Below are 23,250 nucleotides of genomic sequence, written 5' to 3' on the forward strand. Positions count from 1 at the left end.
GAACGGAATATACCCCACTGCATGGAAAAGAAGCATAATTCGACCCATCCCTAAGATCGAAAACCCGCAACTGCCTAGTGATTACCGACCAATTAGCATACTGCCTGCTGTTTCCAAAGCACTTGAATATATTGTTCATGACCAAATCACTGAACACTTGCATGAATTCAGCCTATATGACAAATTTCAATCCGGTTTCCGTAAACATCACAGCACAAACACTGCTCTAATTAAAGTAACTGATGATCTGAAATGTGCCATCGACAATCGAAAGGCAACAGTATTGACGCTACTGGACTTCAGCAAAGCTTTTGACACTGTTAACTTTGACATATTGCTCAGAAAAATGCAACAGCTTAATTTCTCTGATAGTGCAATGAGATGGTTTGAAAGCTACTTAAAAGACAGACAGCAATGTGTTGTCTGCGTAAATGAAAAATCTTCCTGGAAACATGTTTCCTCGGGAATGCCACAAGGATCAGTCTTAGGACCACTTTTGTTTTCTTTATATGTCAACGATATTTCGTCGGTTCTGTCCTCCTGTAAATATCATTTCTATGCCGACGACCTCCAACTCTACCTAAGCGTCAGACCTGAAGACGTAAACACTGCAATCGCTCAGATGAATGATGATCTGTCTTCAGTAGTAACATGGGCGAAAAACCTGGGGCTTAAACTAAATGCAAAAAAGACGCAAGTAATCTTAATAGCCTATCAGAAATTAATAAGTTCAGATTTCCGCGAACGACTACCTCCTATTCTGCTCGACGGTACTCCAATACCATATCAGAAAACAGTGAAGAACTTGGGTGTAACTTTGGATGAGCATCTCAACTGGGCGGAGAATACTGTCGCAGTGTGCCGAAAGACGTCTGCTTGTCTCTATGCTCTCAAAAAGTTTCGGAACATATTTCCACAGGACTTGAAACGCCAGCTCGTGCAAGCACTCGTTCTACCGAACCTCCACTATTGTGATGTGATTCAGCAAGGCACGAGTAGTGAAAACAAAAGACGGCTAGAGCTAACCATGAATGCCTGTGTGCGTTACACCTGCAACATTCGCCGATATGATCATTTTAGTGCTTCATACTCCGAGCTAGGGTGGCTGCGGCCGGACAAATTGCGTGACTACCACACTCTATGTCTACTTCACAGACTCCTCGTCGCGCAAGCATCCCAGTACCTTGCTTCAGAGATTAAAAACCTGTCATGCCATCATAATCGAAACACGAGGTCACTCTTATTTGGTATCCTAACTGTGCCCACTCACAAAACAAAAACTTTTGCAAACTCCTTCTCAGTTGCCGCTGTCCGCCTCTGGAACAAACTGCCCCTTACCTTGCGCAAAATTCAATCTCCTGCTGCTTTTAAGAAGAAGTTGAAGCATTTCCTACTATCATCTTCATAAAGTTCTCCACAAAATTAATGTACCAGGCCCATCCTCTCATCCGTCAAATAGCAAAGATAGCGTCTCCTATCTTGCTCCTGAGATGCCTTCCTCTTCATCTATCTCTATTAGCCACGCAATCTTCTTTTCCTTTATATTTCCTTAATTATGTTTCATCATGTCTCTCTATTCTTCTCCTCCCTTCACCATGAGTCTCCCTCACACTCCCTGCTGCCAGCACTTCTATCTAAAACTTGTCTCTTCAATAATGTCCAATTATAACAGTACCTATGATCTACGAATATAAACTCTATATGTATGTATTTCTAATTGTTTATTTCACTTTTTGTACTAGATGTAGTTTAACATGCCTACTAAAACGTATGAATGTAAAATAAGTAGAATGCCTGGTTAGATGTAAGAGAGGGCCTGATGTCCCTAATCTTGCCAGGTTAAATAAATAAATAAATAAATAAATAAATAAATAAATATAGCTACGTAGAACCTTTACCACCCACTTCATTTTTACTTTCTAGAAATATTTCAGATCTGTAAACACTTTCCAAAATCATTTTCACTCTTCGGTGCCATACTCAGATGCCTACACTTGTGTGTGTTAATATTATGCAGATAAACTGATTAATCTTAGCAATGGTGTTTATTCTGCCTGTAGTATTTACGTGACAAGTTAACGCGGTCCCCGGTCTACAGGAATTTGCCGGCACCGTAGCGCAACGTGTTCGGTCAGGCGACTGGCCATTTTCTGAAAAAAATAGAATAAAATAAAATCGAGGAAGTTCTCTTCGATGGAATCTGAAACATGTCTTGCAACATCCATACGGAATCACTGACGGAGAAAATGACGAAGAAAAAGATCGAAAGAAAGAAAAAAGGAACAGATTTGCATCAACGTGCCAAATCAGTACTTGTCTAGCAAATTTGTATAAAGAAAAATATTAGCCTCTTGTAGAAAAATAAATGCAAACATATCGTTTCAAGCTGCGAAAAACAGCAGGTGAATTCACTGTAGTAATGCAGTTGGCCAACGGTTGTTAAATAACAATACTAAACCATATACATGGTGCGATATACTTGATGATATACATTTTGATGATCTGAGATAAGTAATTAAATATGTGAGATGTACGTTTTCATCTTTGTCGCATTCTGCAGTCACATTTTCATCTTGTTTTCTCGTCATCTCAAGCGAAGTTTGTATGACCATAGCCTAGAGATACAATGAAGTGAATATCACTGTTAGTACTTCCTTTTTCTCGTGATTTTTGCTTTATGTGAGAAGGAGTTCCGTTCCAGGTTATTTATGTATACACTGACCTTTGTCCCAGTTTCACGTCATTGTTTGAAGCCCTTTGCATTATTTGTAACTCTTACGATTGAGTGTAAAATACGCTGCTCTGCAAAACTTAAGGACGAGATAGGTAAAGTACCATAACATCTGAACTATTTGGTGGAAATAAATGAAAGTACGGAAGCATGTTGCCAGAAGTTCCCCAGTCGTTCACAGAAAATTGGACGTCACATGGCGTGAGGTCAATGTGTCAATAGCGGCAAATGGTGCTGCCCCCGCAACACGGTGCAGTTGAAGAAACCGGGTAAGACAGTGTGTGTCAATCAGGGCGCAGTTACGGTGCACTGTGGAGGCGTTCTTCTGTACAACATAGCCCGGAGGCAACATTTGGACGACTTCACACGGGTAATAATCATCAGGAAACTGAAATAAGGACGAAATGCAACGAGTGTAGTCCAGTAGGTTGGTACTGCTCACAGAATTGTTTAACGTACGTGGGGAGCGTTCCGAACCACAACCGCTACTGCCCGAAAAAGAGCAGATGGTCGACCACGGTCAGTTACCAGACGTAACCCACCTCAAACAACGGTTACAATTTCAACCACACTTACCAGGACTGCAAGACGGAATCTCACGCTCCACAGTGGCATAGCGGCTACATTGTGGTGGACTCTTTGCCATCCTCACATCGGCGGCGGCCTTCACGATGGAGCCAAGAGCATAGGGAGTGGACTAACGAGGAGTGGGGTTGCGTGTTCCACTCGGATGAGACCATATTGGTTCAAATGGCTCTGAGCATTATGGGACTCAAGTTCTGAGGTCATCTGTCCCCTAGAACTTAGAACTACTTAAACCTAACTAACCTAAGGACATCAAACACATCCATGCCTGAGGCAGGATTCGAACCTGCGACCTTAGCGGTCTCGCGGTTCCAGACTGTAGCGCCTAGAACCGCACGGCCACTCCGGCAGTCTGTGGTGATTCTGGACATACTCTCACATGGCGAGAGGTGTAAACACGTAATGACCCCGGGAACAACGCCGAACATGATAGTTTTGGTGGACCAGGTGTTATGGTGTGGGGAGGTATCATGTTGCGTGGGTGTACTGACCTCCAGACCTCTGAACACGGTACACTCACCAGACAACATTGCTGTGGCACTGTACTCCTTTCCCATGTGCGTCTTTCCAGGGATCCATTCACCCCTGATTTCATTTTTATGGCTGACAACGAGTAACAGCGTCGAATAGCTCATGAGGAGGAGCTCTTGGAACGAGAAGGCTTTTCGCGAATGGACTGGCCTGGGCGTTCCCCCTACTTAAATCCCACCGATCACGTGTGGTGTGCGTTGGGGAGGATACTGCAGTGTGTCCACAAACACCAATGACGATGCAGCGACTGTCAGTCGCGCTGGTGGAGGAATGGAACGCTCTGCCACAAGAACTCCTCATCAACCCTGTGACCAGCATGGGAGCTCGTTGCAGAGCAAGCACTGCTGTTCGTGGTTATCTCGCATCCTATTAAGAACCATGTCCCGGCTTTAGTTATATCCAGGCGACCTTCATAAATCTCGGTACTTCAATATAATTTTTGTCTTCGAATAAAAGTGTCATTTCTATTGGTCTCTCTGCGTATTCTCTACAGTCACCTTTTGCACTATGCAGTAACATTTCTTTTTATATATAGTCCGAATTTCGTCGGGCTAAGTTACTTGGCAGTGCAACATAATTGCGAAAGTTACTTTCGTTCTTAAGTCTTGCACACACGTGTAGTTAAGACTGGGAACTAGTTCAAGAAGATGTAAATTAGCATGCAGCACACGCTATAGTAACATGAAAGCAAAGTTACACAGTGTCAGTGACGTGATTTGGAAACAAAGTATTTGTACACTACTGGCCATTAAAATTGCTACACCACGAAGATGACGTGCTACGGACGCGAAATTTAACTGACAGGAAGAAGATGCTGTGATATGCATATGATTACCTTTTCAGAGCATTCACACAAGGTTGGCGCCGGTGGCGACACCTACAGCGTGCTAACATGAGGAAAGTTTCCAACTGATTTCTCATACACAAACACCAGTTGACCGGCGTTGCCTGGTGAAACGTTGTTGTGATGCCTCGTGTAAGGAGGAGAAATGCGTACCATCACGTTTCTGACTTTGATAAAGGTCGGATTGTAGCCTATCGCGATTGCGGTTTATCGTATCGCGACATTTCTGCTCGCGTTGGTCGAGATCCAGTGACTGTTAGCAAAATATGGAATCGGTAGGTTCAGGAGGGTAATACGGAACGTTGTGCTGGATCCCAACGGCCTCGTATCACTAGTAGTCGAGATGATAGGCATCTTATCTGCATGGCTGTAACAGGTCGTGCAGCCACGTCTCGATCCCTGTGTCAACAGATGGGGACGTTTGCAAGACAACAACCACCTGCACGAACAGTTCGACGACGTTTGCAGCAGCATGGACTATCAGCTCGCAGACCATGGCTGCGGTTACCCTTGACGCTGCATCACAGACAGGACCGCCTGCGATGGTGTACTCAACGACGAACCTGGGTGCACGAATGGCAAAACGTCATTTTTTCGGATGAATCCAGGTCCTGTTTACAGCATCATGATGGGCTCATCCGTGTTTGGCGACATCGCGGTGAACTCACATTGGAAGCACGTATTCTTCATCGCCATACTGGCGTATCACTCGGCGTGATGCTATGGGGTGCCATTGGTTACACGTCTCGGTCACCTCTTGTTCGCATTGACGGCACTTTGAACAGTGGACGTTACATTTCAGATGTGTTACAACCCGTGGCTCTACCCTTCATTCGATCCCTGCGAAACCCTACATTTCAGCAGGATAATGCACGACCGCATGTTGCAGGTCCTGTACGGCCCTTTCTGGATACAGAAAATGTTCGACTGCTGCCCTGGCCAGAACATTCTCCAGATCTCTCACCAAATGAAAACGTCTGGTCAATGGTGGCCGAGGAAATGGCTCGTCACAGTACGCCAGTCACTACTCTTGATGAACTGTGGTATCGTGTTGAAGCTGCATGGGCAGCTGTACCTGTAGACTCCATCCAAGCTCTGTTTGACTCAATGCCCAGGCGTATCAAGGCCGCTATTACGGCCAGAGATGGTTGTTCTGGGTACTGATTTCTCAGGATCTATGCACCCAAATTGCGTGAAAATGTAATCACATGTCAGTTCTAGTATAATATATTTGTCCAATGAATACCCGTAATACCCGTTTATGATCTGCATTTCTTGTTGGTGTAGCAATTTTAATGGCCACTAGTGTATTTTGATTCTAAGGTCTTAACCAGAGATAATATCAGTACTAAACGTCCGCATAAATGTGTAAGTCGTTGGCAATGAGGATACTTCACAAGTGGCGGTGTCGAAAGCTAGCTTACAACCATTTTTCCACGCATAATTTGCTCTTATTGCATTGCAATTTTTCTTTATCTCAGTGCTGATAATGTTTTTTTTTTTTCTTTGTGCAGGGTTTTGCTGTGAGGTGATTCCTGGTGTCAACATTCGGACTATACAAGGTGAGACACGCATATATCGCACGGCGTTAGCTGGCGTGCGTCTTACGTAAGGGCCTTTTCCGTAATGCAAGCAGGAGCGACGTGACACAGTTAGAATACGTGGCCCCGAAAAGACCGGCTGTCGACGTCACACCAAGACTAACGGTGTTTTCCGCCTTTTTTCCCCTCACTGGGACGCTGACCTACGACGAAGCGGCGGTCCATCCTGCAGAAGGAACTGGGACGTTCCGTTTTGAGCGGTCTTGCATTCTCGCTGCGACTTCCTGTCTCGTTGTTTACGCTAACGTTCTCACGTTTTCAGCCGAGTAATGTCCCCTCCAGTTTCGCACTCGTCATCGTCATGCGATGTAACGTCGTGTCACGTCGCTCTTCCGCTCCTGTTTGAAGTCGAGAATGCCATATTAAGTGAAGTTAATTAAATCAGTCCTGCTGCGTAGTCAATGAAGTAGATAATTTGTAAAATGTAGGCATCACTCCTGCACTTGTAACGGTTAATAAATGCCTAGCCGAATTCAAACGTGGCGGTACTACACTTTACTGGCATAGATAATCGTGAAGTCCCAAAAATGATGACAGATGATAACATCTAGAAAGTTACAGCGCGCTATTCGAAGATTAGTGATTAACTTTCCTTTGTTAACGTGGCATTATTTTCACAAGTGGTAGCGTGGGGTCCAGTGGATCCTCATGATGTTTTAATGTTGCTACATACGTCGAATATTGATAACTAGGTTATTTAAAAAGTTAATGTAGAATAACCACATAAATTATGAAACTGAAGCAATTAATGCTTATTTGAAGAAATAATACATTTTATTACATTAGAAAGCAGGTAATAACTACAGTTACGTTTACACGATATAAACTGGACATTAACTCATTCAACAGTTTTCTTCTGATGACTCTTTACAATTGCCTTTCAGACACTGATCACAGACAGCAAGCAATTGTTTCATGCACATACGTTTTCCACACTGATGGCAAGCAAATCGAGTTTTTACAACCTTATTTTTAGGGCAAATGATGCACCTCCTATTGACAGCTGACACATCTTTTTGTGCTGGTTTGTTATTGACAGTAGATGTTGATCCACTCATTTTTGTTGCTCTTTGGCGAATTTCTCTGGGTAAGTGACCCATAACTGCCCTCTTCTTTAGCTGGCTTGGCACCAAGCCGAATCCAGTCCCCCCCCCCCCCCAAAAAAAAATCCTTCCTTGTCATTTTCTTTTCAGGGTTATTGCTTCTAAAAATTGCAGCTAGATCAATTATGCGAAAGAATATCGTCTATTGCACTTCCTTGCAATTGAATATGTGGTACACAACTTGTCGCCCGCAGCTCGTGGTCGTGCGGTAGCGTTCTCGCTTCCCACGCCCGGGTTCCCGGGTTCGATTCCCGGCGGGGTCAGGGATTTTCTCTGCCTCGTGATGGCTGGGTGTTGTGTGATGTCCTTAGGTTAGTTAGGTTTAAGTAGTTCTAAGTTCTAGGGGACTGATGACCATAGATGTTAAGTCCCATAGTGCTCAGAGCCATTTGAACCATTTTTTACACAACTTGTCCACTACATCAATCCCCCACTGCCTTTTTTGTCGTTGTAAAATGTGAATATAATTATGTTTGGTTTCTTGCTTACAACGGAAATACGATCTGTTGATGTATCTTCCAGGTGCATAGATTTACACGTCTTTGCCGATCCCTTTAGTCCAGGAAGATGAATTATGATATTCTAGCTTTGACTCTCTAATTGGCAGGAAGCTACCTCTATTTTGTACTCTTGCCTTCCTATGAAAGAAATTGGACAGGTCTGAATCTGCACCATCGGAATCGCCAGACTGCTCACGAGTGGTATTATACTCAGACTCGATACAGTAGTGTCATACAGAATCATAAGACAATCTATCTACACAGGCATCTTCATCCGAAACCTCCTAAGTGAAGTAATTGGAATCGTCTTCTTCCATCATCAGTTACAAAAATAAAATCAGTTAATGAGAATTCCAAATTCTAAAAATTCAAACTGACAGGAAAGCGTTAGTATCCGAATTTACACCTATCTGTTTGGCACTATCTTGTAACGGAAGTGTTGACGTGGGGGTCTAGGAACTGCCCAGCCACTAAATAAGTGAGCAACACAAGAATGAAAAACTTCTGACGAGAAATAAACAGATGTGAGAGAGAATTGAGAGACAGCAGGCTGTGTTGCCAACTTTGCTCACATAAATTTAGCTAAACTAAATGTACTGGGGATCAGTCGGCCCCCATGTTAACAATTAAAGGTTAAAGACGTATGAAATATCTAACGTCTTGAGCACATCAGAGGGAAGAGTGCGTTGCATTTTATATGACTAATTAATTACCGGAAAGCTTTCTGCAAGATGGGTGCCGCATTTGTTGAAGCTACATCGAAAGCAAACACAAGAAGAAACGTTTCGTTTGTTTCGCCGAGACCAGTTTTCACAGTTTTCCATCTGATTTGTCCAGAAGACTTGCTTAGTATTTGCCAGTTGTTATTTGACCATTTGCAGGGTATATCCCACAAAACAGAGGCCATAGCGTCCTCACAGATAAAACCAAACTTCCCTATTTTGGTAAAAGTCTACCAGCTTCCACCCCCTGCTGTTTCGTTTGTTGTAGGAAATGGAGGACGTATACCTCATCCACAAAATCTGTTTAATTCTTTTCAAAACAGTCCAGACGTTGCTGACATAGATATTCTAGCTTTTACTTTTTGTGACCATTCTTGAAATGTGGTACCCGGCTTGCACGAAACTTTCCAATAGTTATTTATTCGTGCAAAATACATCTAACTCCTTGTTCTAGTTGTCTTTCAGATACCTTCAATCTCCGACCTTCGAATACGGTAAATTTATTTTGTAGATGTTTTCTGTGATTTGTAACTGGGACGTTCTTCGCGTAGATCATAGAAAAGAGCAGTGCGGTCACGTTTGAATTCAGTAGCTCATTTATTAACTGTTATAAATGCAGAAGTGTTGTTCTTATGAACCTTCAGAAACGTGGGATGAATTTCCACTGAAAAAATAAAAACTGACGCCAACCTACTTAATTTTATCCAGCTGAACGACAGCGCAACACGACTAATTTAAAAAGCCGTACAATCAGAACTGTTCCGCAGAAAAAGCAAAGTTTCATTAATTCGAACGCTGTTTCTGTGGTAGGCCAAAAAATTCTGACTCTTCTAATGCACGTAGCGGCAATCCATCGACAAAAACTGCAACTACGAGTATATCTCGGAGTGGTAATTTCAGTGTCCTGCCAATTTAGCCACGAGAACATTTGTGACGGCCAGACTCAAATCGTCAATCTGTCGGTATCCGACTTGCCCTGCTATACTCCTGATCCAGTGTACAGTTTTAATGTATCAGAACGTTGCACTCAATTCGTTCAATTCACTACAAAGTTTAAGTTTCGCTCTATAGATAACGAGATTTATAAGATTCATATCTAGGAATGGGCGTTTGCACTCTAAAGGCGTTAACGTGCTACAGGGTCTAGTAGGCTTCGACAAGCCCGTCCCTTGGTAACATAGTTGCATGGTGCTTACAAAAACTTCGAAAATTTATGTAGCTGGGCGTATGCATTCCGTACGAATTTGCTGCACATCAAATGAAAGCCCGTCGACAGAATCGCAGAACACAAACGTTCCGGCAGTTCCTCATAATACCTTGAATAAACGTTTTAGCTAAAAAATATCTACCTATTTCAACTTAACCATGTAGTATGGAATTTTCTGAGGCCAGCGATAATACGAGGTGCATTCAAGTTCTACGGCCTCCGATTTTTTTTCTCCGGACTGGAAAGAGATATAAACAGCGCATTGTTTTAAAATGAGGCCACGTCCATTGTCAATACGCCCCAGAGATGGCAGCACCGTACAGCAGATGGAATTTTACCGCCAGCGGCGAGAATGAGAACTGTTTTAAATACTTAAAATGGCGACGTTTTCCTTACTTGAACAGCGTGCAATCATTCGTTTTCTGAATTTGCGTGGTGTGAAACCAATTGAAATTCATCGACAGTTGAAGGAGACATGTGGTGATGGAGTTATGGATGTGTCGAAAGTGCGTTCGTGGGTGCGACAGTTTAATGAAGGCAGAACAAACCGAAACAACCACAGGCTCGCACAAGCCGGTCTGACGACATGATCGAGAAAGTGGAGAGCATTGTTTTGGGGGATCGCCGAATGACTGTTCAACAGATCGCCTCCAGAGTTGGCATTTCTGTGGGTTCTGTGCACACAATCCTGCTTGACGACCTGAAAATGAGAAAAGTGTCATCCAGGTGAGTGCCACAAATGCTGACAGACGACCACATGGCTGCCCGTGTGGCATGTTGCCAAGCAATGTCGATGCGCAATGACAGCATGAATGGGACTTTCTTTTCGTCGGTTGTGACAATGGATGAGACGTGGATGCCATTTTTCAATCCAGAAACAAAGCGCCAGTCAGCTCAATGAAAGCACACAGATTCACCGCCACCAAAAAAATTTCGGGTAACCGCCAGTGCTGAAAAAATGATGGTGTCCATGTTCTGGGACAGCGAGGGCGTAATCCTTATCCATTGCGTTCCAAAGGGCACTACGGTAACAGGTGCATCCTACGAAAATGTTTTGAAGAACAAATTCCTTCCTGCACTGCAACAAAAACGTCCGGGAAGGGCTGTGCGTGTGCTGTTTCACCAAGACAACGCATCTGGACATCGAGCTAACGTTACGCAGCAGTTTCTTCGTGATAACAACTTTGAAGTGGTTCCTCATGCTCCCTACTCACCTGACCTGGCTCCTAGTGACTTTCGGCTTTTTCCAACAATGAAAGACACTCTCCGTGGCCGCACATTCACCAGCCGTGCTGCTATTGCCTCAGCGATTTTCCAGTGGTCAAACCAGACTCCTAAAGAAGCCTTCTCCGCTGCCATGGAATCATGGTGTCAGCGTTGTGAAAATTGTGAACGTCTGTAGGGCGATTACGTCGAGAAGTAACGCCAGTTTCATCGATTTCAGGTGAGTAGTTAATTATAAGAAAAATCGGAGGCCTTAGAACTTGAATGTACCTCGTAAATTGCCAACAAAAATGGTCAAATTTCAGTACGTAACCTCAGTGGCACACCCTGTATATAATCGTTATCACACTTCAGATTAATGCAATGTACATGTAAATGTAATCTATCTGGTGATGGCAGCGTCCTGCCGAAACGTGTCGTGCGAAAGAAGAAACAATCAAAAGACGCTTTAAGCGACAATCTCCAATCCACCTAGAAATCAAGGCAGTAACCAGCAGAAATATTGCTTCCAGGCATATTGATAGTCCAACTGCACCCGAAAGCTCGTCAAATGAACTTTACTGTTTTGAACTGGGTACTAGCATGTCGCCGCGCGGGGTAGCCGTGCGGTCAAGGCCCCTTGCCACGGTTCGCGCCGCTACACCTGTAGGAGGTTCGAATCCTCCCTCGGGCATGGGTGGGTGTGTTGTCTTTAGCCTAAGTTAGTTTAAGTTAGATTAAGTACTGTGTAAGCCTAGGGACCGATGACCTTAGAAGTTTGGTCTCATAGGAACATACACCAAATTTTCAAATTTTACTAGCATGTCACGGAAAGTTGAAACTTCACGAGACTGCGCAGTGGCAAAAGTCTACAAAAATAATCTTCATCTCAGGAAGTTAATTGTAAATGGTGGTTTGTTGTTGGCGTTTTATGTTGTCCACTAATTGTTTTTGGAAACTAATGACACACAACATGTTGACAAATACTATACCTCCATGGATAACAGTCATAAAAATACTAATAAAGTGGCATAGATTGGTCAACAGAAAATAAAGTTTGACAATTAACGACATTATTACAACACAAATACTGCAGAGCTCGAGCTATGATATTTACATAACCATGATGCCTATCAGGTTCAAATGGTTCAAATGGCTCTAAGCGCTATGGAACTTAACTTCTGAGGTCATCAGTCCACTAGACTTACAACTACTTAAACCGAACTAACCTAAGGACAACACACACATCCATGCCCGAGGCAGGATTCGAACCTGCGACCGTAGCGGCAGCGCGGTTCCCGACTGAAGCCCCTAGAACCGTGAAAGGTGGCTACACTGAGCCACAGCGCCAAAAATCGCGCCAGAGAGTATTGTTCCGCGCCTCCACTGGCTGTGATTATTGAGACGTAGCGGCAAGCAGTGCTTGCCGAGAAGTTGTGGTGGACACTGTTTGTGGCTGAAGTCAGAGTGAGATGCGGTAGTGGAGAGTGTTGTTCCATGTTTATGCAGTTATTTGATGGGAGAGATAGCAGATGTTGTTCCAATGGAGATATTGTAATGATCTGAGTGCTTTTCGTCAATATAAATTAAGGTAACAAACTACTTTTATTCTTCTTTCTCATTATTTCAGTGACCTGAATAATGTGTCATTACAGGTTCAGTCAACAAAGCATCTGGCGTGTGTTCTTGTATTAGAGTGTAATTCTGATTTTCTTGCACAATTATAGTATTTCTAATTTTCTTTTATCACGTCAGTATAATTGGTATTTAAAAATTCGTGTCTTGTTGAAGAAGAACCGTGCCAGATGTGCGTTGAGTCATACTACCACATACAGAACAGCTACACTTGTGCTTTGTTGGTTTCGTAGGTTTTATAGTTGCTGGGGACTTAATTAATTAATTGTATTAACTGAAATTTTCATTTCATTCTTTGTGGTTGTTACATGCAGTCAGATTGCGTAATAATACTAGTCAGGGCCAGCCGTTTACGAGACTTGCGTAATCGGATATGAATATTAACTACCAGTGGATAAGGAAGCTGCACTATCTTCACGACATTGCAGTGCCTGTGTTATTCTGAATTACGATGCAAAGTTCCTTTGGTTATGTCCAAAGGAACGGGCACTCCGGTGACTATAGACGTTATGGGGTACATTAGATGTATTCGCAGTTGTGAATATGGACAACCATCAGCTGTAGAATCGAATGACGAGAATGAAAATTTGTGCCGGACCGGGACTCGAAACCCGGTTTCCCGCTTATCGCGAGCTGTCGCCTTAACCGCTTTGGTTATCTGTGCACGAAACACGTCCAGATCCAAACTTAACAACACAGCCAATGCAGTGTCTTCTTTATGCGCCGATACCAGGCAGCGACTTTCAATTAAAATGTCCTCCTCTGTACGGGAATTACACAATGCGTGTTTGAGTACAGTATGTGACGCAGGAACGACGACATATTTAAGTTTGGGTCTGGCCTCGAGTCGTGCACGGGTAGCCGAATCAGTTACGGCAATCGCTCGCGTAATGCGGAAAACCCGCCTTCGAGTCGCAGTCCGGCAGATATTTTCATTGTCGTCGTTTCCTTGTACAGCTGATCGTTGTTCGTTTTCGTAACTGCGAATACGTTTCATGGATTTCATAAAGGCTGTAGTCACCGCATTGCCTGTTCCTTCGGATGTGGAGCATGTCCGAAGGAACACTGCATCGTTCTTCTTAACAAACTAGGCGATGCAGTATCGTATCTTATCGACCCAAGGTTGGTCGATACCGCAACGCACGTCCTATCTGTCTTTCACTATAACCAATCTGCCGAAAGGTGACTTCGAGATGGTCTAACTCCGCTGTTAAACTTCCAGCGTCTGAGATGACGTGGGCCGTATGAACCAAGGTACAAAGCACCCCTTCACGCTCAGATGGATCAACGTGCCATGGCGTCGGCGGCATTGATACCTGCCTGCTATTTCAGGCTTGTACAAGGTACTTTTGTTGTTTGGCCTCTGGAAGTGAGTGTAGTATTTAAACAGACTTTTAGAATATCTCAGTTCAGTCGACCCGAATATTTGCATCCGGAGATGGAGAAGGATAATTGCCTTCCCTTTCTTGATGTGTAGAAAAACATGCCGTTTTTAGCAAGCCAACTCACAATGATCTATGGCTTTAGGTTGATAGTTGTCATCGTGCGGTTAAACGTGAAGGGGTAGGCCTATTTTGTGCCTTGGTTCACAGAGTCCATGTCAACTCATACTCTGAAAGTTTTGCAGCTGACAAAGAGGAGGCCACGACTTTGTGATAACAGAATTACTTCAAACTTTGTACACCTTTAGTAGGCCATTAAAACAACATAATGCGCCAGTAGTAAGATGCACTACTCTGGCAGTTCCGAGAAAATCGCAAGAGAAGTTTAGCGCGTGGGGAGGTGGAAAGAGGGGGGGGGGGGGGTCGGGGAGGTCTGGAACGGAATCAGTTCGGTCTCAGGAGGCCAAACGAGACTCTACATGGGGGCTGGGAAACATTCCCGAGGCTGTGGCTAAGCCATGTGTCCGTAATATCCTTTCTTTCAGGAGTGCTAGTTCTGCAAGGTTCGCAGGAGAGCTTCTGTAAAGTTTGGAAGGTAGGAGACGAGGTACTGGCAGAAGTAAAGCTGTGAGGAAAGGGCGTGAGTCGTGCTTGGGTAGCTCGGATGGCAGAGCACTTGGCCGCGAAAGGTAAATGTCCCGAGTTCGAGTCTCGGTCCGGCACACAATTTTAATCTGCTAGGAAGTTTCATATCAGCGCACACTCCGCTGCAGAGTGAAAATTTCATTCTGGACACAGACATTCGTTTTTCCTTCTCTCTGTTTTCGAGCGGAACAGGAAAGCAAATGACCAGTATTGGTGCAGCTTGTGGAGTATGTATGTAGATGTAGATGCAGGAAGGTGAGTCAGACTCGAGTCGAATCCCCGCGGCGGATTAACGGCCGTGGCTGGTGTACCGGTCAGCGTGAGTTTGAGTTTTAAGCGGTTTCCTACCCACTTTTAAGAAAACTTTGAGCCGGTCCCCAATTTCCGCCCCAGAAAACGCGATATGCAGTGAGTTAAGATACGATAGCACGCAGAACGAAATTTACACAGTTCACAGAAAGGTGGCGCACACGACTTCCCTTCCTCTGATAACTGGCCATTGTGGCGATAAGAAGGGATTCTGGCAGCAAAGTTAAATGATGTAAATTTGTCCGAACTTGAGTACACAGAACTCCATACCAGAAAAATTAACGAAAATTAAAACGAAGAAAATATTCAGGTTAATTTTGTGCAATTGAAGTGCTGTGTCTTTTAATCTATTGTAGACCTTCGAGGGAAATAATTGCCATGGCGTTCAGATACTCATATTGCTGATGTTCGAAATTCCTAACTCTTTTTTTCCGTGTTTGCGAATTAAACTTAAGTTCTTAAGCTCGGCGTTCTGCAAAACAAACTGGTTTTCTTCGTTTTGGAGGATGCAGAGTCTCAAAACTCATTCAATCATGCTGTTATTAACAATCATTTTGACAACATTCAGAGCGTAGAAGCTGCATTGATGCTCTAATATTTTGTTCAGTGAAGTATCTAAAATTATGCCTGTTATCAATGAAAACTATTTATTTCAACCAAGCTACTGCTGTGTGAAGTTTCAATAACAAATTCAACTTTCGTACCCGACTGCTGTTCCCTTTACCATATTCACTGGCAAGTTTCCACGTAATCTATAATACCTACACTGATTGAAATTCGGCGTCCAGCGTTTAAATACGTTTATTGTCCCATTTCCACTCTGAGACTCAGTACTATCAGCACTTGATATTTCGTGGAGGACCTGAATCACGTATTTTATTAAAGCGAATATGATTGTAGGCTAAGATTAAATAGAGGAATTGGTAATGTCAAATAGAGTTTGTGAAACATGTTCATATATCATCTAAATTCTTCTTAATTCGAACAGACGAACTGCGGAAAATAAATCGACTTGCCGATGCCAGCCCTCATGTAGATTCTCGTTTGGCCTCCTGAGACCGAACTGATTCCGTTCCAGACCTCCCCGCCCCCCTTTCCTCCACCCCTCCCACACACACACACACACACACAGAGAGAGAGAGAAATATCAGGTTACCTGGAATCGGACACGTACGTTCCCCAGGCAGCGAATCTAATCACTAGACCACTGAGAGGGACGGCGGGGTTTCAGTCTTCTAAGAACTAAAAACTAAGTAATTTACTCTTGCTTGCTCTTAAAGCTCAACCCTTTCCAGTCTGAGCCAAAAATGTAAAATTTGTTTGGATGTAGATGTGGTAGGGAATTAAATTTTCGCTTTTGTGGTAGTAATACAAATGTTTATTTCTTACGGTATTTTGGTTGACAGTGGTTTAGCTAACACCGTCTTCGCTTGTCGTTTTCTGCCTGTAATAAGCGGATATATTTGTTTGTGTTATTATTTCCGGAGTTTTTCCAGACCAGATTGTGATAAAACCGTGACAACAGAATTTAATATGCTTGTACGAAATTATCTCGTTCTCGGAAGAATCAGTTGCTAAATCGTGCAGCTGTTGATACCGTATCATACTCGGGGCTAGTTCCGTTTGTCAGGTCACAGAATCGACTACAATTAGGCCAACGGAACGTGCCTGCAGTCGGCTTGCTGCTGCTGTGTCTGCATTACTATACACGCCGAGCTACGGTGTCGGAATTGTTTGCGAATACACCTCAGCACAAACGGTTGCAGTATATCAATATGGGAAGCAATACAGTGCCATGTTGAATTATCCTTACACAGGAATTGTACCCGCAATGTTTCTGAGGGTACATCAGCAACTGCTTAAGCAGACAGTCACATCGGCAGACATCCTTAACAGGTGCCCATCACAGCGCGTGACACCTCTGAACAAACCACGCAGGACGTATTTACACAAGGAACAACAGAATTAAATTCCATTCAGGACTGCAGAGAGATGATGGCCCCGAGTCTTTTTACTTTTGGATGGAAAACTGCTCAATACGCACTCTTAGCTGGACTAGGGGCATTGTTTTGAATGTAAAAATTAAACAGACAACTTCCAGTACATAATTTCATCTGTATCTTTGTAAAAATTAAAGAACGCCTCCTGTACATAATTTCACAAATATCTTTTCCATCTCCAATATCATAATTGGCAATACAACCACAACTGTTCTTTGTAGTATAATAGTTAACTCACTATTTCAACAACGTGCAAAAATTTCATTATATACTGTTAAGTAAAAGCGTTATTTACACGTTACGATAGTTATTCTGCACGGGCAAGAAATATTATGAAGAGTTGTATATGAGTTAATCCTATTGTCAAACAATAAAAATACTATTCTAGCCCTACTAAGATTTTACAGAGAGAATTAATGCGAAAAACGTGGTTTCAGTATTATTAATTAATTATTTCGCTGTGAAAACAGATTCACGACCACAAGCATCCTAGTTTACAAGCAAGGGCATCCATAATATCTCAGGCAGCCATTTTTGTTGGTTTACATAAAGTAACACTGGACTGAAAACATTCGTAGTAAAATATTGTGAAAATGGTATCTTTGAAATCAACACACAAGCACGGAATGTTGGAGTTGAAGTATTGGTCATGTTCTGTGTTAGCTTGGAACCGTGCTAGTGGTAGCTTCTACATTATTACGTGTCTCAGAATGGGACCACACTGTAATCGGATTTTTTAATTTTTTTATTTTTATGGTACATGAAGTTTAAAACTCAAATATTAATACCCCCAAAATAATTAGATGCAACTCACAAAAATTCTCGAGAAAATCGACTCTGAAGTTTTCCGATCGTCTGTAATATGCTAAAGGAAGATTAATTCTTCTCGACAGGTCGTGTGGCAAGTTCGATGACTAGCCTTGGCAAAATTTTAAACAAAGTTGTGTCTTCCGCGAAGCTTAAAATACATAAGGATGAAAATAGATTTCATCTGTAATGTTTTTAATTTAAACAATCTTTTAAAAAAGATCAGCAATGAATAATTTATATTTGCAATGAAAATTGGATTTTTGTGTGTAATGTGTAATTAGAAATAAGAAGACAGGCATTTTTCATAAAAATAGCAATTAGATGTATGTTACTTAGCATATATGTGACGAATTTTATATTTAAATGACGTGGGTATGCGAACTGAACGGAAAAAAATGAATAAAATAGTGATCGAAATGGGAATAGGACCAGCGATTATCAGTCTCGAGCGCCACTGACTTTATTCCATCTTTATTTATTTTAAGCTTCACGGAATTGCTAACAGAACATGCACCTCTATTTAAGAATTTGCACCAACTGGGAATCGAACCTAAAACCCATACGGGCAGGCGAGCGTTCTGCCACACAGTCACACGACCTGTTAGGAGAAACTTCCCTTAGCATATTAAAGACGTTCGGAAAACTTCAAAGTAGACTTTATCGAGAATTTTTTAGAGCTGCATTGAACCATTTTTGAGGTGTCATATTTGAGTTCTGAACTTCACTTACCATGAACATAAAAAATCCAAAAAATCGGATTTGCCGTGTGGTTCCCTTGTCAGTACTGAATACCACTCTCTGTGCGTTAAGGATTAAGACAGAGCACACGTCAGCAGTTGTAATACTGGAAGTGTTCCTTTTCAGCCTTGCGACGCGAGTACTAATCAGAAAGATTAATTTATATAACTGACTAATTTAGTAACTTAATTTTTTTTGTGCAAGATTTGTTCATATTCTGCTGTAGTTAAATAGAGAACATATGAGGAACGACCTATACTTATTATTTCGACACCAAACGTTGTACTCCAGATTCAGGGGTGATCGTAATTTTTCGACGAACTCTACTATGAACGTTCTACCATCATCATGCGTACCGCTGTTTAAGACAGTCCTCAGATCTAAAACTGGTTACAATATTTACGATGTAAATGTTTCAGAAAATCTGATCGTCTGGAATTGTATGATGCACATTTCTGACGAGCTTAAACATTTTATCGGTATGGAGTACAGGAACTTTGTTGCTTTTGTATCATGTATGCTAACTTAAAAAACGGATAGACAATATTATTGAGAGGCCAAGTCAAAATGCAAAATAGCTGTTTAAGTGAGAACCTCGGAAGCAAACTACTGAAGACAGCTGCAATCACAGAAGGGACTGAGAATAAAGGAGAAGCTGAAAAACCCAAACTGCTGTAAACCAGAAGTAAGTAACCGATATTGTGCATCGCAGTGAACAGATGCTAAAGGAAACTGATATTAAGCCATTAAATGTGCCGTTAGGATTAGATACCTTACAAATATAAATATGACGCGCAGCGTCTGTAGCAAAATTTTCAACACTTGTAAAATGATAGTTCATAAAATCGGATGATTCACTTTGGGATAGCATTAGCGTCAATATTTTGTAAACCTAGGTTCTGACGATCTGTGTCATCATCAGCACCGATTATGTTGTTCTTCCTTTCATTCTGGACGCGCACGCTTGGAGAAAATGCTATTGCAACGTGCGTCGGAAATGCGTGATGGCATTCGACCGGAGAAAGCATCGCGTCCCCTTGACTCCTAATGTCGTGCATTGTACACGGCCGCCGAAGATCTGCAAGCCAGCATTAAGAATTCGTGCCAGTAATTCTGTAAGAAACCCTTTTAGAAACCCGCGGCTAAATCAGGAAATCTAAAAATAAAAAAGCAAGTAAGTATGAAGTGATGAAATATCGTCCATTTTCTTGAATATAACAGACAATGAACTCCGGTTGGAATATTCGTAAATCTGACGGTACTCAACGCCCTGGTTCAGTTATATGGCAATAATAAGGCGAAGCGACGCGAAGAAAGATGGTTATAGTAGTTTTAAAACATAACATGCGAGAGCTGGACAAAATGTGTACGACAACTGCTCATGAAACACAAACACGACCTTGATTATATACCATACGTTATGAAATGACGTAACTGTAGTGGGCTTCATCTGTCCACAAAATCTTCCACACAGGAAGTATACTGGGTGTTTATAATTAAACTTCCAAACCGCTGTAGAAATAACACGACTTGCAATAGATGGCGCTGTGAGCATCATAATTTAATAGTGGTCGACTACAAACGACAAATGCATCATACAACAATGCCTAAGCTGTACGTTTGACGTTAAACAAACTGTACTACTCAGTGTGCATGGGTGTACATTAGGTATGCCCGTCCACCACGGCAAGGTCATATCACATCCGATGGGAAAATCGGTTTTTAATTGTCCTGAGACCAAAAACCGCATAAAAAGGATCAATACAAATCAAATCGGATTATTAATTTCTGTGTAACAGGCTCAAAACATGTTTCAAATGCTGTCCACCGTTTTCTGCAACAAGTTGAAATCGAGAAACAGCATCTTACACAACTGATCGAAATGTTTCCGGAGTCACGTTCAGAATGTGTTGCACAATGCGTGCCTTCAATACAGCTAAGTTTGCACTCGGAACACTGAACAAAACATTTTTCGGATATCGCCACAGCCAGAAGTCACACGAATTTAAGATCAGGTGATCGGGACGGCCAGGCTGTAGGGAAATTGGCGGCCGATAATTCTAGCATTTCCGAAATGGCCCTTCAACAGCTGCTTAACTGGATTTGCAATGTGCGGAGGTGCGCCGTCTTGCATAAAAATGGTCCCATTCACACATCCACGCTGTTGGAGAGCTGGAATGGTGAGGTTGCGGAAAAGACACTCATAGCGCTTACCAGTGACGGTACAGGTAACAGGACCGGAAGCACCTGTCTCTTCGAAAAAATATGGCCATATGATAAATGATGCCGTAAACCCGCACCGCACAGTGACCTTTTCTGGATGAAGTGGTACTGGTTGATTTGCGTGTGGATTTTCCGTTGCCCATATTCGGTAATTCTGTGTATTGACATAACCTGTCAGATGGAAGTGGGCTTCATCTGTCTAAAAAATCTTTCACGGCCAATCATTGTCCACTCCCATGCAAGCAAGAAATTCTAAAGCAAAAGTCTCTTGCTGGCAAGTCGAGGGGAAGCCACTCGTGCGCATAGGTGATTTTGAATAGATAGCAAAGAAGGATGTTTCGTAGGATTTTACGCACCTTGCTCACGGGTATGTCCAATGTTCGGACAATTCTCCGTGCAATACACGTTTGCACACCACCACTCGTCTCCTCCTGCGTTGCTATGGCCACTGCTTCCACTGAGGTCGAATCAATTCGTTTCCTCCCTCTACCACACCAAAAGAAACCGTGTTTTCGAATTTCAGAATCATTTTCTCCAGACCCAAGGCAGTCATCGGGCCAACGCCTTTTTTCAAACCCTTCAGTGTCCGGAACGTCTGCAGAGCGACGTGTGCACAGTCATCATTCTTGTAATGCAGTTTTACAAGCAGAGAGCGATCCTGCATTGCGACAGTCATGGCGAACGTCGCAGACGTCTAAGGAGGAAAAGCCTTGTAACGGGCGTGTATATACCAACTTCAATGAGTCGTGCGTATGACAGGAATTTTCATTTACGTATTCTGACACACAGAGCGCCATCCATTGATCAATTTTCACACTATTTTTTTCTTCTGCTGTACGTTTTTCCCCCGTCTCCGATGATATTCCGTTGCAATTTGACGTCATTGTGACCAGAGGTGTTATTTCTAAAGCGTTTTGAAAGTTTAATTTTAATTATAATCGCGCTGTACTTAAAAACTGCTTTAGTGACAATTTGTGGCATTTTTCAACGTTCTTAATGTGTTCAGGGCCTTCTGGATCAATCTTAAGCGGATCTTTGTTTATTTATGTATCTTTTTTTTGTCTTAGACCGATCTTGATTGCAATATTATGTAAAATCGTTAATTGATCATTTAAGAGAATGTTAAGGTAACTATAAGAAAGCGTTAGAAAAAATTATCAGAAAGAAATAGCATAACATCCTTTGTGCTAGTAAGTACAACAGCAAATAATATCCTCTTTACCATAACCATGCTCAGGTGGAACACAACACTGTAAAGTCTTGGGACCCGACGGACAGGTATCCACTTTTGCATTTTGTACGTCCCTAAAAAATCGTTAATAACGACTATTGGTAGAGCTATACAGAATATCACCCAGAATTACGTGACTCTTAACATAAAGTTACAACAAAAGCGCAGTTCAGTGCTAGTATTTGCGAATAATAATTTCACTGGATTATAGTACGTAACTATAGTGTCATTCCAGTCATTTTATAAGCAATTAATGTGCACTATTTGATCAAAAGTATACGGACACATATTACTGAACATAAATACGGGGTGTGTCCACACCTTGCCACTAAGACTGCTTGAACAGTCCTAGGGACTGTCTCAGTGAAGCATCTAAATGTCTGTGGAGGAATGGCAGCCCATTCTTCGTCGAGAACCGACACCAGAGAAGTAAATGATGTTGGACGCTGGGGTCTAGATTGAATTCAACGTTGTAACTCATCCCAAAGGTATTCCGTTTGGTTCAGGTCGGAACTCTTGGAACACCCGTCCATTTCAGGAATGTTACTGTTCACAAACCATTGCCTCATGAATGATGCTTAATGACAGGTTTCACTCTCTTGCTAATACAACATACCATTGCCTCCGAACTGTTCCTCTGTTGTATGCAGCACACAATGTTGTAAAATATGTTCATATTGTTCGTCATTTAACGGCACATCCTAACCACGAAAGGCAACTCCTCCACCTCTATCGTAACACCACCTCGTTTGCGCCTCACTGTTTGTACTACACATGATGGCAAGTAACGTTCTCCAGGCATTCGTCAAACCTAAACACTTCCATCGGATTGTCACAGGGTATAGCGTGATTCACCACTGCAAATCGCTCGTTTCCAGTCATCCGTTGTTCAGCGGTGTCGCCGGCCGCTGTGTCCGAGCGGGTCTAGGCACTTCAGTCCGGAACCGCGCTGCTGCTACGGTCGCAGGTTCGAATCCTGCCTCGGACATGGACGTGTGTGATGTCCTTAGGTTAGTTAGGTTTATGTAGTTCTAAGTCTAGGGGACTGATGACCTCAGATGTTAAGTCCCATAGTGCTCAGAGCCATTTGAATTTTTTTCAGCGGTGTCGCTCTTTACGTCACCCCAATCGTCACTTTGCGTTGACTACAGAAATGTGTGATTTATGAGGAGATGCACGACGCATTTTTTTTAAATTTCCAATGCACATTCATTGAGATAGGTGGACTATCAGTGGCACTGTGGAACTCA

General features: G+C 42.6%; 1 protein-coding gene across 2 annotated transcripts in view; it reads left to right on the forward strand.

Moving 5' to 3' along the window:
- LOC126184520 (elongation of very long chain fatty acids protein AAEL008004-like) overlaps positions 1–23,250 on the forward strand; it is a 647,799-nt gene that overhangs the window by 129,506 nt on the left and 495,043 nt on the right. For both annotated transcript variants that reach the window (XM_049926915.1, XM_049926917.1), the window contains exon 2: positions 6,206–6,253. The gene's annotated coding sequence lies outside the window, so the exon portion shown is untranslated. The remainder of the gene's footprint in view (positions 1–6,205; positions 6,254–23,250) is intronic.

The sequence above is a fragment of the Schistocerca cancellata genome, chromosome 4 (assembly GCF_023864275.1).
Source record: "Schistocerca cancellata isolate TAMUIC-IGC-003103 chromosome 4, iqSchCanc2.1, whole genome shotgun sequence".
Taxonomy (NCBI): domain Eukaryota; kingdom Metazoa; phylum Arthropoda; class Insecta; order Orthoptera; family Acrididae; genus Schistocerca; species Schistocerca cancellata.